The following is a 14,241-nucleotide window of genomic DNA, read 5'->3' as shown; positions in this document are numbered from 1 at the left end:
GACTCCAGTGCACCATATCAGGGAGTCTCTCTCCACGACGTATTCCTCACAGGGCCCGATCTTAGTAACAGCCTCTTGGGAGTGCTCATGAGATTCAGGAAAGAGCCCGTCGCCATCACTGCCGATATCCAGCACATGTTTCATTGCTTCGTGGTAGAGAAGACCACAGAGACTTCCTCCACTTCCTGTGGGATCGGGACAATGACCCCAATAGAGACATTGTGGACTACAGAATGCGTGTCCATGTCTTTGGGAATAGCCCATCGCCTGCTGTCGCCATATACAGACTAAGGAGGGCTGCCAAGGAAGACGACGACTTTGGCAGTGATGTGAGAGGGTTCATCGAACAAGAGTTCTATGTCGACGACGCACTGCAGTCATTGCCGACCGAAGCAGAGACCATCTGTACCCTCGGACGAGCCCAGGAACTACTTGCACTATCCAACCTCAGGCTGCGTAAGATAGCCTCTAACAGACCAGCAGTGATGGAGGCATTCCCCCCTGAAGATCGTGCTAAGGACGTCAAGGATCTAGACCTCTTCACTGATGACCTCCCCCTACAGCGTAGCCTAGGGGTGTCGTGGAACATAGCAACAGACACGTTCACATTCCAAGTCTTAGACGTCAAGAAACCCTTCACACGTAGAGGAGTGCTCTCTACAGTCAACAGCCTATACGACCCTCTCGGCTTCCTAGCACCTGTCACCATACGAGGCAGGCTGCTCCTCAGGGAACTCTCCACATGCGCTGAAGAGTGGGATTCACCTCTCCCTGAAGAGATGGAAGCAGAGTGGGACAGAGGGAGAGACTCACTCCAAGACTTACAGGAGATCCGAATACCTCACTGCTATTCATCTTTCTCTCCCTTAAATGCCCAATTCAAAGAGCTTTGCGTCTTTGCAGATGCATCTGCTAAGGCCATTGCAAGTGTGGCTTATCTGAAGGTCACCACTCAAGAAGGACAAAGCAAAATCGGCTTCGACTTTGATAGAGGCATGTTGGCGCCCCAGCCAGACCTCACCATACCCAGATTGGAACTGTGCATAGCAGAACGCAACCTATCCCCTGACAGCAGTCTACGGAAGCTGCATCCTATCGTCGACACTGACGGACTGTCTCTAAGGTGGTTCTTCTTTTGTCGCCAGAGGACTCCAGTGACAAGTAGAGTTCGGACTATGTGGAGTCGTTAACGACCCCAGACAGGGAGTGCTCTGGACCCTCTGGTGGTAGCTATCATACAGCAGTGACATTCTGGACATTTTTACATGCAGATAGCACCCTCAGGTGGTGGTTATTGTGTTAGCAGTGTGTTTGTATGAAACAGAGGTCATTTGACCTTTGTTCCTTTCTTCCTGTGTGAGGTCATTTGACCTTTGTTCCTTTCTTCCTGTGAATGGTCATTTGACCTTCGTACCTTTCTTCCTGTGTGACTCAGTAAGCAGAATCCCAGGAAGTAGAATTCCAGGAAGAACCTGGCAGTAATGGAGGATTCCATAAGGGTTCGCAATCCAATGAAATCTGATGTTCTATGTTAGGCCAAGCGCAATATCTGTGAGTATCTTTGTTTGTTAGCATAATAGCAACGTTGTCAGTGTAGTATTTTGAAAACACTATGTTTATAAAAGGTTAATATTTGATAGTTACAGAAGTGAGTCCAAATGTTAGTTAGTTATACAATTAATCTATTCTACTGTTGTAAATATGTTATATCTTATGTAATATCGAATGTATAGTACTCAGTTTATGTACAAAACATACTTTGTATTTGTTTACAGTTTCACAAATTTGTTCAAGTAAAGCTTCAAAACAGCAAACGGCTTCACGAAGAATTATTTTGAATAAGTGTTTAACTTGCTGGATAACTAGATAGGAGCACGTCTAGCACGGCCAGTACATTATTACAGTGATTCTTTCCTTTATTAACATAGCCACCTCACCTCTCCTTCCTTCCTGCCTGTCCTTCCTGATTGTTAAATACCCTGGTATGTTTAATTCCCAGTCATGGTCACCCTGCAGCCATGTATCTGTAATGGCCACTGTAGTGTATGTACTTTGCAGAAGGAACGATATTCTGCAGCCCCTGTATACTGCAGTACCAGTAGTGACCACCCCTGTATATAAGCCTGTGTAGTAACTTTTGCATAGTAGTTCCAGGCTGTCTCCACTCAGTAAAGACCTGTTATAACCAACTCCTGCAGTCCGTGTCTCAATTACACATGGACATAATACTGGCGACGAGCAGATCCGAACTTACCTACAGTCTGCATCACCTCATGGGGATCCATCCCTGAAGCAAAGTTATCAGATGTCGAGTCCAGAAGGAAGAAAAAAAAAATCAAACGAACAGAAGAAACGGGCGTCGACCGTGGGCATCCACCTCTGATTCATCGGAGTTGAAGATTTGCAGGAGAACCTGTCGAGAGCGGGGCTTGGTTATTCTGTCAATGGTGTTTCCGCTAATCGGGCTGGTGGCAGGTAGTACACTGATCCTTCCTGGGCTGCGGCGGTCTAGAGCTCGATCGGTGGCTTTTCAACGGGGCCGAGCAGCGTTGTCGGGAAGAGGAGAGAGAGAGAGGGTGGAGCACACAGGGCGTGGCCGGTGCTACGAAGCCGGGCAGCGCACAGACCCGAGAAGAGGGAGGCAAGTGTCCCGCAGGGTTGCTCTGACGACGGGGAAATAATAAAAATGAGATGCGCAGAAAGCCGCGAGGAGCTGCAGTTTGCTACGCGAACCGCAGAGAGTGGCATTAGCAGCAACGCGGGGGGAAGTGCGCGAAGACCATAGGGCATCGCCATCAAGGCATAAAACGCCAGCAACAGCGCTAGCAGCAGCAGAGAAGACAGAAAGCGCGGGAGGCGCCATCTTAATCCAGTGGGGAAGAAGGCAAAGCGCAGGAGGCGCCACTTTGTTAAATCGGGGAAGAAGGCAAAGCGCGGGAGGCGACATCTTAGATTTCCAAGATGCCGAAGACTGGCAATAACACTGCCTTCGATAATGCAATAGAAGACTGGACCACGTATGTGGAAAGAGTCGAGGTATAATGCGAGGCAAATGAAGTAGCTGATAAGAAAAAGGCATCGGTACTACTAAACCTAACGGGCGCAAGAACGTACGGCCTATTGCAGAACCTGATTACTCCAGCCAAACCGAAGGCAAAGACTTTTAACGAAATTGTTGATATCCTACAGGAACACCTAAATCCTACACCGCTGCTGATAGCAGAAAGATTTAAATTCCACAGGAGAAATCAGCATAAAGATGAGAGCAATGCTAATGACCTTACAGAACTACACAAGCTATCAAAGCACTGCCCGTTCGGAGCAGGACTGGCAGATACCCTACGGGACAAATTTGTCTGTGGACTCCTGAGTGAAGGAACCCAGAAGCGGTTACTCTCAGAGAAAGGGCTGACGCTAGATAAGGCTTTCAGTGTGGCAGTATCGTATGAAGCAGCAGCAAGGGGAGCTGCGGAAATACAGCAAAAGCCACAGGAATACGGCACCCACGAAATGACACGGGGATTAGAAAAATATTATTGCGGCGGCAGAACAACCCATGACCAGAAGGACTGCTGGTCCAAGGACAAAATATGCAGGCAATGCGGAAAGACGGGGCACATTGCACGAGTTTGCAGGTCAGGGAAGAAGACTAATGACAACAAAAAGGCTACTAAGGAACAGTACAGGAAAGTACAAAAGATGATGGACAGTAGTTCCGAAGACCAGATGAGCGATAGTGAATCCGGGAACAAGAGACTAAGCTGTCTCAAACTTCACAATGTAATCGCAAAAGAGGATCACCGAACCATTTGGGTCACCCTCACGATAGCAGGGTCCCAAGTCAAAATGGAATTGGATACAGGATCAGCTCTGAACGTCATGAATCGACGAGACTACGAGCGGCAATTCTCACACATACCCTTGAAAGAGGCATCCATTGTCTTGAAGACGTATACGGGGCAAAAAGTATACCCCAGAGGAAAAATAAGGGTGCCTGTCGAATACAACGGCAAGGAAATACAGAAATTGTATCTGTACATACTGCAAGATGGTGGACCACCGTTATTGGGACGTGAATGGATCAGAAAGATAAGTTTTGACTGGCACTCCATTCAGGCACTGACGGTGGCTGGTAAAAAGGATGACGACGTCACTCCTGGACGATTGTCAACCATCTTAGCTAACGCCAAAGAGGTATTTCAACAAGAACTGGGAACTCTTAAAGGCATAACCGCCTCGATAACAATAGAAGAGAATGCAATTCCCAAGTTTTTCAAAGCAAGACCGGTACCATATACAATTCGCCCAGCCGTCGAGGCAGAGCTGGAGAATCTGGAGAATGCAGGCGTGTTATCTAAGGTAGACTGGAGGGAGTGGGCAACACCCATCGTTCCTGTCATGAAGAAAACGTTAAACAATAAGTCTGAGGAGCCAAGGAAGGTTCGCATCTGTGGGGACTTCAAGTTGACGGTGAACCCAGTCCTTCACACAGTACAATATCCCCTTCCGAGGATAGAAGATATTTTCACCTCATTATCTAGAGGAAAGCGTTTTACAAAAATTGACCTAGCACAAGCATATTTGCAGATGGAGGTTGAAGAATCCTCTCGGAAGTATCTCACGATAAACACTCACAAAGGTCTTTACCAGTATAATCGACTGGTATTCGGAGTAGCATCAGCTCCGGCGATATGGCAAAGAGTGATGGAACAAGTCCTGCAAGGGATTCCGGGGACTCAGTGTTACTTGGACGACACCCTAGTGACAGGTGAAGATAACAGTGAACACCTTGCCAACCTAGAGCAGATGCTCACTAGACTAAGAGAACATGGGCTACGAGCCAATCGCCCCAAGTGCGAGTTTTTTAAGAAACCAACATCGTATTGTGGCCACGTGATTGATGAAGAGGGGTTACATAAGTCCCCTGACAAAATTGAAGCGGTAGTTAAGGCTCCAGCGCCTGAAAATGTGTCGCAACTGAGGTCATTCCTCGGATTGGTGAATTACTACCATAAGTTTTTGCCGAATTTGTCCACAATTCTGTACCCACTGAATGCCCTAGTAAAATTTGGAGTAGCATGGAAATGGAGCGATGAATGTAAGTGGGCCTTTCAGAAGAGTAAGGACCTAATCACTTCAAGAGAAGTATTGGCTCACTACAACCCAGCACTACCGATAAGACTGGCGTGTGATGCGTCTCCTTACGGCAATGGAGCGGTACTCTCACATAAATTCCTTGATGGTTCAGAGAGGCCGATAGCTTTTGCGTCACGCTCGTTAACTTCAGCCGAGCGTAACTACACCCAGATTGACAGAGAGGCCCTCAGCTTGGTACCGGGGGTGAAGAAGTTCAATCACTACCTGCACGGTCAGAAATGTACTCTACTAACTGATCATCAACCTCTTGTCTCCATTTTCAACCCTCAGAACGGAGTACCGATAAGGACAGCACAACGGCTACAGAGGTGGTCCCTTTTCCTAGGGGCACACCAATATGACATCGAGTACAAAGGAACTAAACAGCATGGGAATGCTGATGGATTGTCGCGCCTACCGTTGCCGACAGTGGAAGAAGCACCTGCAGTGGATCCAGTGGAGATATTCCACTCGACCATCGTCGAATGTCTCCCTGTGATGAATGCAAACATAGAAAAGGAAACATGAAATGACCCGACACTCTCCTGGGTCTATGATCTAACGGTGAAGGGATGGCCAGCACATGGCGAACCACTGCTGCCAGCATTCTTGCCGAGAAGAAAACAGCTGTCAGTGTGCAGAGGAACCCAGAGAGTGGTGAACCTGTGGAATTCTCTGCCACAGAGGGCGATGGAGGCCAGTTCATTAAGTATATTCAAGAAAGAGTTGGATATATTTCTTAAGGCTAAAGGGATCAAGGGATATGGGGAGAAGGCAGGGACCGGGTACTGAATTTGGATGATCAGCCATGATCTCATTGAATGGCGGAGCAGGCTTGAAGGGCCGAATGGCCTACTCCTGCTCCTATCTTCTATGTATCTATGTAACCTTGATGTGTGGGTCCAGAGTAGTAATTCCACCCAAATTGAAGGATAGAGTGCTCAATGAGCTTCATGAGGGTCATCTGGGAGGGGTAAAAATGAAGAACTTAGCCAGAGCGTTTGTGTGGTGGCCGGGAATCGATAGAGAAATCGAAGAGATGACCAAGAGCTGTACAGGATGCCAGAAGGTCCAAAACGCCCCACCACCAGCCCCTCTACATCCATGGGAGTGGCCCTCATCTCCATGGCAAAGGGTGCACATTCATTTTGCTGGTCCATTTATGGACTCAATGTTTTTAATTGCGGTGGATGCACATTCAAAGTGGCCAGAGGTAATAAAAATGTCCTCAACCACCACAGAAAAAACTATCACAGTCTTACGAACCATATTCGCCAGAAATGGGCTGCCTGAACAGATTTGCTCCGACAATGGACCACAGTTTGTGTCTGAAGAGTTCTGGAGGTTCTTAAAGAACAATGGTGTTAAGCATTACACTTCCGCCCCATATCATCCAGCCACCAATGGATTGGCTGAGAGGTTCGTTCAAACATTCAAGAAGACTATCAAGGCAATGTGTAATTAAGACATACCCCTACAACACAAGATGGATAACTTCTTGTTTGCCTACCAGAATGCGACACATGCGGTTACCAACCAAACTCCAGCCATGATGTTCTTCAATCGAAGACTACGATGCCGCTTGGATTTGGTTAAGCCAAACATCAGAAGAGATGTGGAGAACAGGCAGTTTCAGAATATGAATGAAAGGCCGACCAGGAGTTTTAAGATAGGTCAACCAGTTTTGGCCCGGGACTACCGCACAGAGAAATGGCAGCCAGGAATGATCTGTACACGGCAAGGACCTCTAATGTATACCGTGGACATTGGAGAGAGCATTGTAAGACGCCATGCTGACCAGATTCTAGAGTCACTGGAAACGTCAATTCCACACCATGATCCGGTACACCTGGCGATGAAACCGAAGTACCAATTGCATCTACCTCAGAATCGGTGATATTGGAAGCAGGCGAACCAAACAACGACGTTGATCCTGAATCAACTTTGCCAGAAGAACCTGATACCCCAAAGAGGCGTTATCCAGACAGAATCAGGAAACCTCCTCAAAGACTGAACTTATAATTGCTTAACTTCAACTAATGTATCTAGCAACTGTAATTGTAAATATGTTATTTAATTATTAATCGATGTTATGTACTGTTTAGCTAAAAGGGGAGGAATTGTAGTGTATGTACTTTGCAGAAGGAACAATATTCTGCAGCCCCTGTATACTGCAGTACCAGTAGTGACCACCCCTGTATATAAGCCTGTGTAGTAACTTTTGCATAGTAGTTCCAAGTTGTCACCTCTCAGTAAAGAACTGTTATAACCAACTCCTGCAGTCCGTGTCTCAATTACACACGGACATAATAGCCACAAGATCATACCCATATGTAATTATTTGTGCCGTTAACTCGTCCATTTTGTCACGAATGTTACGTGCATTCAGATAAAGAACTTTCAAATATGTTTTGTGACACTTAGTTCCTGCTTTTTCCCCTTTTACTACTTTACCTTTTACTCCATACCTTCTGTCCCTTCCTGACACGCTCTGGTTTTTAATTCCCCTACTGCTACCTAGGTCTATGACCTTCTCCGTTGTCATTTTTATTATTTGTTCTCTAGAAACCTCCCCCCCCCCACTAATTAGTCGATCCGATATAGCCAGTTTCAAACTATTGGACACAATTAAAATGAACCCCATTGAGTTAGTGTCGGAAACATTGCCCCGATCTCTCAGTTAAATACAGCCTGGAGGTAGGGAGGTCGCAGTAGGATCAGTTATTCATCGATGTGGATAAGAGAATACAGTGTGTACTTCGGAATGGGAAGCCTCTTATTTATCTGTTGGTAGTTCCTATGTCTTTTTGGAACATTTGGACTGGGAGCCAACATGTTGCATCAATCAGATCCAAGAGGTGTGCGCGACAATAGAACAGATGGTGAACCGGACAGTTGAGAACACGCTGAACCAGCTGGAGAAGGACTGTGAGCTGAGCATGCGCACCACCAGGAGCCAGCTCGAGGAGAGCAGGTGAGGCTTTAGTGTGAGTTGTGTTCAGGACAGGTGCAGTGAGACTGGGCAAACAAGGATAGGAATAAACAACATTGTCAGAAATGGTAACAGAAAAATTATTATAACTGAAGGGGCATCGGGATAGGAGACTGGGCTCGATATTCCTTCCTGTGCTGCTCTAATTCTGGCTTTTTGCACATCTCCGATTTTAATCGCTCCATGATTGGCGGCCCTGCCTTCAACTGCCGAGGCTCTAAGGTTTGGAATCCCCTTTCCAAGCCTCGCCACCTCTTTACTGCTCTTTCCTCCTTCAAGACGCTCGTTAAAAACTTTTCATCTGCCCTATTATCTCCTTATGTGGCTTGGTGTCAAATTCTGTTTGATAACGCTCCTGTGAAGCGCATTGGGACGTTTTATTACATTAAAAGCGCTATATAAAGATAAGCTGTTATCATATCATGAATATTTAGATAGGAAATTTGGACTTACTTTTTCGGCAGATATTATACTTCAGGAAGATCTTATCCAAGATTTCAAGTTAATGGGACAGTTCAAAATATTATTGTGTTCTGTTCATATACCAAGACACGCGAGGTAGAATTGGGGAATTAGAATCAAGAACAGAAGTCGAATGACCCATTTTATGCAAAGTGAACTGAGATCCTGGAATCATTTACCATTGAAGAGAATTGAAGCGAGCAGCGCAAAGGGCCTGGAGTCAGGAGTGAGCGATATGCGTGTGGATGCACAAAGCATTCTAAAAAGAGTTTGAGCTGAAAGCTATAATAATTATGGAAAATAGAATGTTTCTGTAACGGGAACATAACTTAGATTTGGACTGGCCTTGAAACTTAAATTTTCAGGTTTGAGAGTAGGAGAGAACCTTGGAAATAGTGACCATCACATATTGGGAGAAAGGGGCACATCATACTGTTGGCCAATTTAACTATGGTCCATAATGTAAAACGGATGATATGGGTTGGACTGCTCGTGATAAACCTCACGGAATGTTCCATTCAATTAGAGTCATTCGGGAGAGATGTGAAACCGGCTGCCGATTCACTATCACCCATTTTACACCATGGCACACAACCAGAATTACTCCCACGGCAAGGAAATTCGAACGGGCCTATAATGGGCGGCTAAATGGACATCGCCCATTGAACACTATCTCCCAGAGTTAAAATTACCCACAATGCGAAACTTCAAATGAAGCCATCTGGTGAAGTTTGGGGCTAATAATGTTAAATATAATCACGTGGAATGCAAAAAGTTTAATGGCGTTTTCAAACGGGAGAGTGGAAGGTTTAAAATGGGGTATTAAGCTGACAATAGGTAGCATAACAACAAATAGTAAGGGCTTTTACAAATATACAAAATTAAACAATTAGTTAGACAGGGTAGGACCGATCAGGAATAAAGTATACGGTGGTGGGTTATTATAACGTTGTGTGATGGTGTAAAATCGACGATATAGAATTATGCGCCCAACATACACCATCAAGTCAATCAAAGGGAAAATTGGACATGGCATAAAGTGGCGTCCAACTCAAAAACGTCCATTTTGCATCTGCGCCCAAAGTTGAAATTACTCCCATAGATTCTAAATGAGATAAATTTATGGTAATAATAGTTGATCTCATATATTAAGAAATGATCCAGCTTCGGATCACTGTTGTTGATTTCTGGTTTCCTGCGGTGCAGAGTTTCCATTATTACACTGATTTGGTGGACTTGTGGAATCTGTTTTACAACAGTTACTGAAGAGAATGATTCTGATTTCCATTTCAGTGAACTGGCATCTCAGAACAGGAAAGCCTGGATCAAACATATGTTCTTCAGCTCCTTGACATACCTGGCACCACTCTCACTGCTGACAAGTTTCAGTATTTCCAATACATCAAGAGAAAGCCTCGCCGATATAATGGGAGAGGACTTGGCCCACATTTCGCTGACCTGGGCGGTATGACAATCTTTTACTACCCTGAGTCTTACAAATGAATATCTGCCAGTGTTAGGCATCTATTTGTTTGATTGGACTGCGTAGATGGAGCACTATTCCATCTCTCGATCTGTACCTGCCCCGTGAGTCTTTGAGGAGAAAATACAGAGGGAGCTTAATTCTGTATTAAACACGTATTGTACCAAACCTAGGATTGTTTTATGGAACAGTGTATAAAAAGCTTTCCTCTGTATCTAACCCGTGCTATACCTTCATGGGAGGTTTTGATGGGACATTGCAGCGAAAGCTTCACACTGTATCTAAACTGTGCTCTACCTGCCCTGGGAGTGCTTAATGGGACTGTATAGATGGAGCTTTACTCTCTATCTGACGCATGTTTTATCTAAACCATACCGTATTTCATCTCATGTTATTTGATGTGAGTGTTTGACTCGGCATTGTACAGGACATTGTATTCTGTATCTGACGCATGCTGCACCTTCACTGGGAGTGTTTGTTGGGATAGTGTAGCGAATGCTTTATGCTGTATATAACCTATGCTGTACCTAACACAGGTGTGTTTTATGGGACCGTTTAGATGGAGCTTTGCTCTGTATCTGACGCTTGCTTTATCTAACCCTTACTGTGCATAACCTGACGGTAGTTGATGTGTGCGTTTGATGGGATATTGTAGAGGACGTTCTGCTCTGCATCTGACCAGTGCCGCACCGGCAATGGAAATATTCAATGGGCCATTGTAGAGGGAGCTTCACTTTGTATCTAACCCGTGCTGTACCTGCCCTACGTGTGTTTGAAGGGACAATGTTGAAGGAGGTTTACTTTGTGTTAAACTCCTACTGTACCTAACCTGGTGGTAGTTGCAGGTATGAGTAGCTGGATTTTTTTCAGATCTTAGTCTTGCTTTGCAGATAAGATGCTAGAATTTACTGTGGGCATAGAATGAGGGGGTGGTCGAGAAGAACTTAATGGCCCAGAAATGGTACTCAGCCGTAGGCCCAATGGAAGTGCTGGATTCCTGCATGCACTGCGCATGCGTGGGATACCGGCACGTCCGTTCCCCTGAACGAAGGGGTTCAGAGGTCGATTGCATGCACGGGAGAGGCTGCGCGTGCGCATTGAACTTATGCTTTTTTTAGTTTTTCCCGGGAGGGTAAGTCTCCAGAAGTTACAAGGTAAGTGGTGAATTAATTAAAATTAAACAATTTTTCCACAGGTTTATTAATTTAAATACTTTAAAGCAAGGTAAGTTTATTTTTAGCCCCGTTAGAAAATAAAATTATTTCTTTCAAAAATTTAAATTATTGTTTTAGTTATTTAATGTAATTTATAGTTTATTTTAAAAATGTGACTTTTAAAAATTTATTTGAAATTTAGTGCTATTTTGGGGCCGTAGTATTTAAAAGTTTTGACAGCTCTTCCTGTCATTCTTATGAATGTAGCATTCCCTGCTCCAATTGGCTCTCAATGGCCCACATGATCCCAGGGGACGCATCGATTTAACTGCGCCCCTGGGATACACAAGCACTGCACGCTGGCAGCTGGACCAGGCCCCGGATTGGATTTCCAAGCAGGCCCACAGCACAACGGCCAGCGTGCAAGGTAAGTGCAGGTCGGGGGCTTGCACCCGTGGGAAGCTCCCAAACCGAATTCCTGGGTCTATATATTTCAGTGAAATAATGAGGTTGTTCCAATTCTCCGGTCAATTTCATTCTTGCAAAATAAAATTGGAAATCAGATATGCTTTGCTGGCCATTTCAAATGTTCACTTTCAGCTAAGTTGATCTCAGATGCCTTTGACTTTCCCCTAGATTTCTCAAGAGCTGAAAGTTATTGTCTTGTAACAGGGGCCAGCGCTTTATTTCATCAAGATAAGTTCAATCTAACCTGAAATGTACCATCATAAACTCTTACCATAAACGTGAATTATGAAGATTGCAATGTGATACTTTTACTCCACCTTTATTACAGGCCTGCTCAATGTGCCACTTTGTTACTCTTCTCTTCTGGCTAATGGTGTGTATCTAAAACCTGGAACTGGTTAATCGGAGAAAGTTACCTTCTGGCGCTGATTATGCTGATCGGATTCATGTGCGTTTCGATGTTCCTTTCAAAGTGCTATTCCAGGTAAATGTTACTCTGACAGCGGAAGATGCAGTAGAACAAAAACAAAGGGAAAGCAATGTAAAGGGATAAGGCTAGAGAGACTGAAAGAGTCAGATATAGGGAGAGAAGGAGTAACAGATGAAGGAAGCTAGGTAATGTCAGAAAGAGCCAAAGACATCTACAAACACACAGGCAGATGTAAGGGAACAAACAGAGACAAGTGGAGCCAGAAACAGAGAGAGGGGGCTTAAAGAGAAATACAGGCGAAACTCGGGGACAGAGATATAATGAAGCACAGAGAGAGAGAGAGGTGAAAGACAGAGACAGAAACAGAGAATGAGCAGACCAAGAGAGCGTCAGGGAGAAAGAAAGAGGGACAGAAAGAGAGAGTAAAGCAAAGATAGAGGGAAGAGAGAGACAGCGATATACAGCAAGAGAGAGAGAGACTGTAATGGCTTCAGTGGCACTTCCCTCTGCTCACCGCCTGAGGGCAGTTTTTGAGGCCTCGGTGTACCGCTGTTGCTGTGCCTTTTGAGTCCCTCTCCTCACCTGTTTCTCGAGTAATTGGTCTCATCAGTGTAATTAGGCTAGTTAATAAAGTTGTTCGGTTTTTTTTGTCTCTGTGCCTCTGGCCTCACCTGTGTGTTGTTAATGTATTTGTCTCCTGTCTCATTTGATTAATTATGTCACGTGACCACTCTGGACTGTATTTAAGCTTCCTGTTTCCTGTCCTCTTTGCTCAGTCCTGGGTTCGCCTGCCTGCAAGTAACAGCTCTTGCTGTGTCTCTCTGTGTTTTCGAGTCTCAACTGAATCTCCTTTCGAGTGTTACCATGTCTCTGTGTTTTTGAGTCTCAACTGAATCTCCTTTTGAGTGTAACCCTGTTTCTATGTTCTCGAGTCTCAAGGAAGCATCTTTCAAGTTCTATCTGGTCTCGAGTCCTTGGATAGGTTTCCTGCACTTGGGTCCACTACCGAAAACCCTAGCATAACGGCCCCGTGAATCCACGGCCCCGTGACAGAGACAGACAGAGAGAGAGAGATAGTTTGAAGGAGACTATCATCAGTAGAGGGCTAAGCATTTAATCAGGGAGTAAGATTTCTGCAGGTGCAGTTTGCCAGATGTAAAATAATGCTAGATTGTGACTGAGGAGACGAGTAAACTGTTTACCCACACATTGTATCCTGGGCTATGCTGAATTTCTGCCTCCATTTTTCAGCACAAAAACGACCCTATTGAGCAAGGAGAAAAAGAAACTAGAAGCAAACCGTGACTATGTCCAATGTGTTGTGGCTGAGAAAAAGGTGAATTTTCCCTGCCTTCCTGTCCTCTCTCTGATCATAACAATCTACTGATAAACTGTTCTATATCGACATTTGCATTACATTTGCCTTTTACAGGCCCTGTATTTACCTTCTGTATTTGGATATCTCTCTCTCGCAATTATATTCACCAGACGTTCCAGTTTTGATGCATTTCATTCTTGAATTTCCTTTATTAACACGGGAATAATCATTTATTTGTTGCAAGCAGAGCTCTATGAGATATACCTCCATCAGCGTGTCTCTGAACAGGAAGTGAGCTAAAACTGACCAGCAGTAGGACTTTCTAAAGTGCGACAATAACATGATGCGATTTCTAACTCTGGGCTCCATGAGTGCAGGGCTGTGTAGTGTTTATGTTACTGTGCTAGTAATCTAGAGGCCTGGACTAATGATCCCGAGATGTGAGTTCAAATCCCACCACAATACCTGAGGAATTTAACTTCAGTTAATTAAATAAAAGTCTGGAATAAAAGAGTTAGTATCAGTAATGATTACCATGAAACTATTACATTGTCGTAAAACCCCATCTGGTTCAATAATGTCCTTTTAGGAAAGGACATCTGCTGACTTTACCTGGTCTGGCTGATATGTGACTCCAGATCCACTGCAATGTTCTTGACTCTGATCGGGCCTCTGAAATGGAATAGCAAGTCAATCAGTTGAACCAAACTGCTACGAATAAGAACAAAAGCGGATGGAACTCCTGGTTTGGACCTCGCCACTGGCATACCAAGCCCTGTAGAACCAGCCAAATCCTCG

At 44.8% G+C, this 14,241-nt stretch overlaps 1 long non-coding RNA gene across 3 annotated transcripts; it reads left to right on the top strand.

Moving 5' to 3' along the window:
• Positions 1-1,406: 1,406 nt before the first annotated feature.
• On the top strand, positions 1,407-12,173 carry LOC147081239 (uncharacterized). 3 transcript variants are annotated; one of them, XR_015076775.1, is made up of 3 exons: positions 1,407-1,551; positions 9,884-10,055; positions 12,024-12,173. It is a non-coding gene; the product is annotated as an uncharacterized LOC147081239 (long non-coding RNA). The 3 variants fall into 3 exon arrangements; XR_015076774.1 differs by lacking the exon at positions 1,407-1,551 and adding an exon at positions 7,403-8,110; XR_015076773.1 differs by lacking the exons at positions 1,407-1,551; positions 12,024-12,173 and adding exons at positions 7,403-8,110; positions 11,864-12,017.
• Positions 12,174-14,241: the final 2,068 nt, after the last annotated feature.

Source organism: Somniosus microcephalus, unplaced genomic scaffold (assembly GCF_052327205.1).
Source record: "Somniosus microcephalus isolate GS21.2 unplaced genomic scaffold, FLI_Smic_1.0 scaffold628, whole genome shotgun sequence".
Classification (NCBI taxonomy): Eukaryota; Metazoa; Chordata; class Chondrichthyes; order Squaliformes; family Somniosidae; genus Somniosus; species Somniosus microcephalus.
This window is presented reverse-complemented; position numbering and strand designations above follow the sequence as displayed.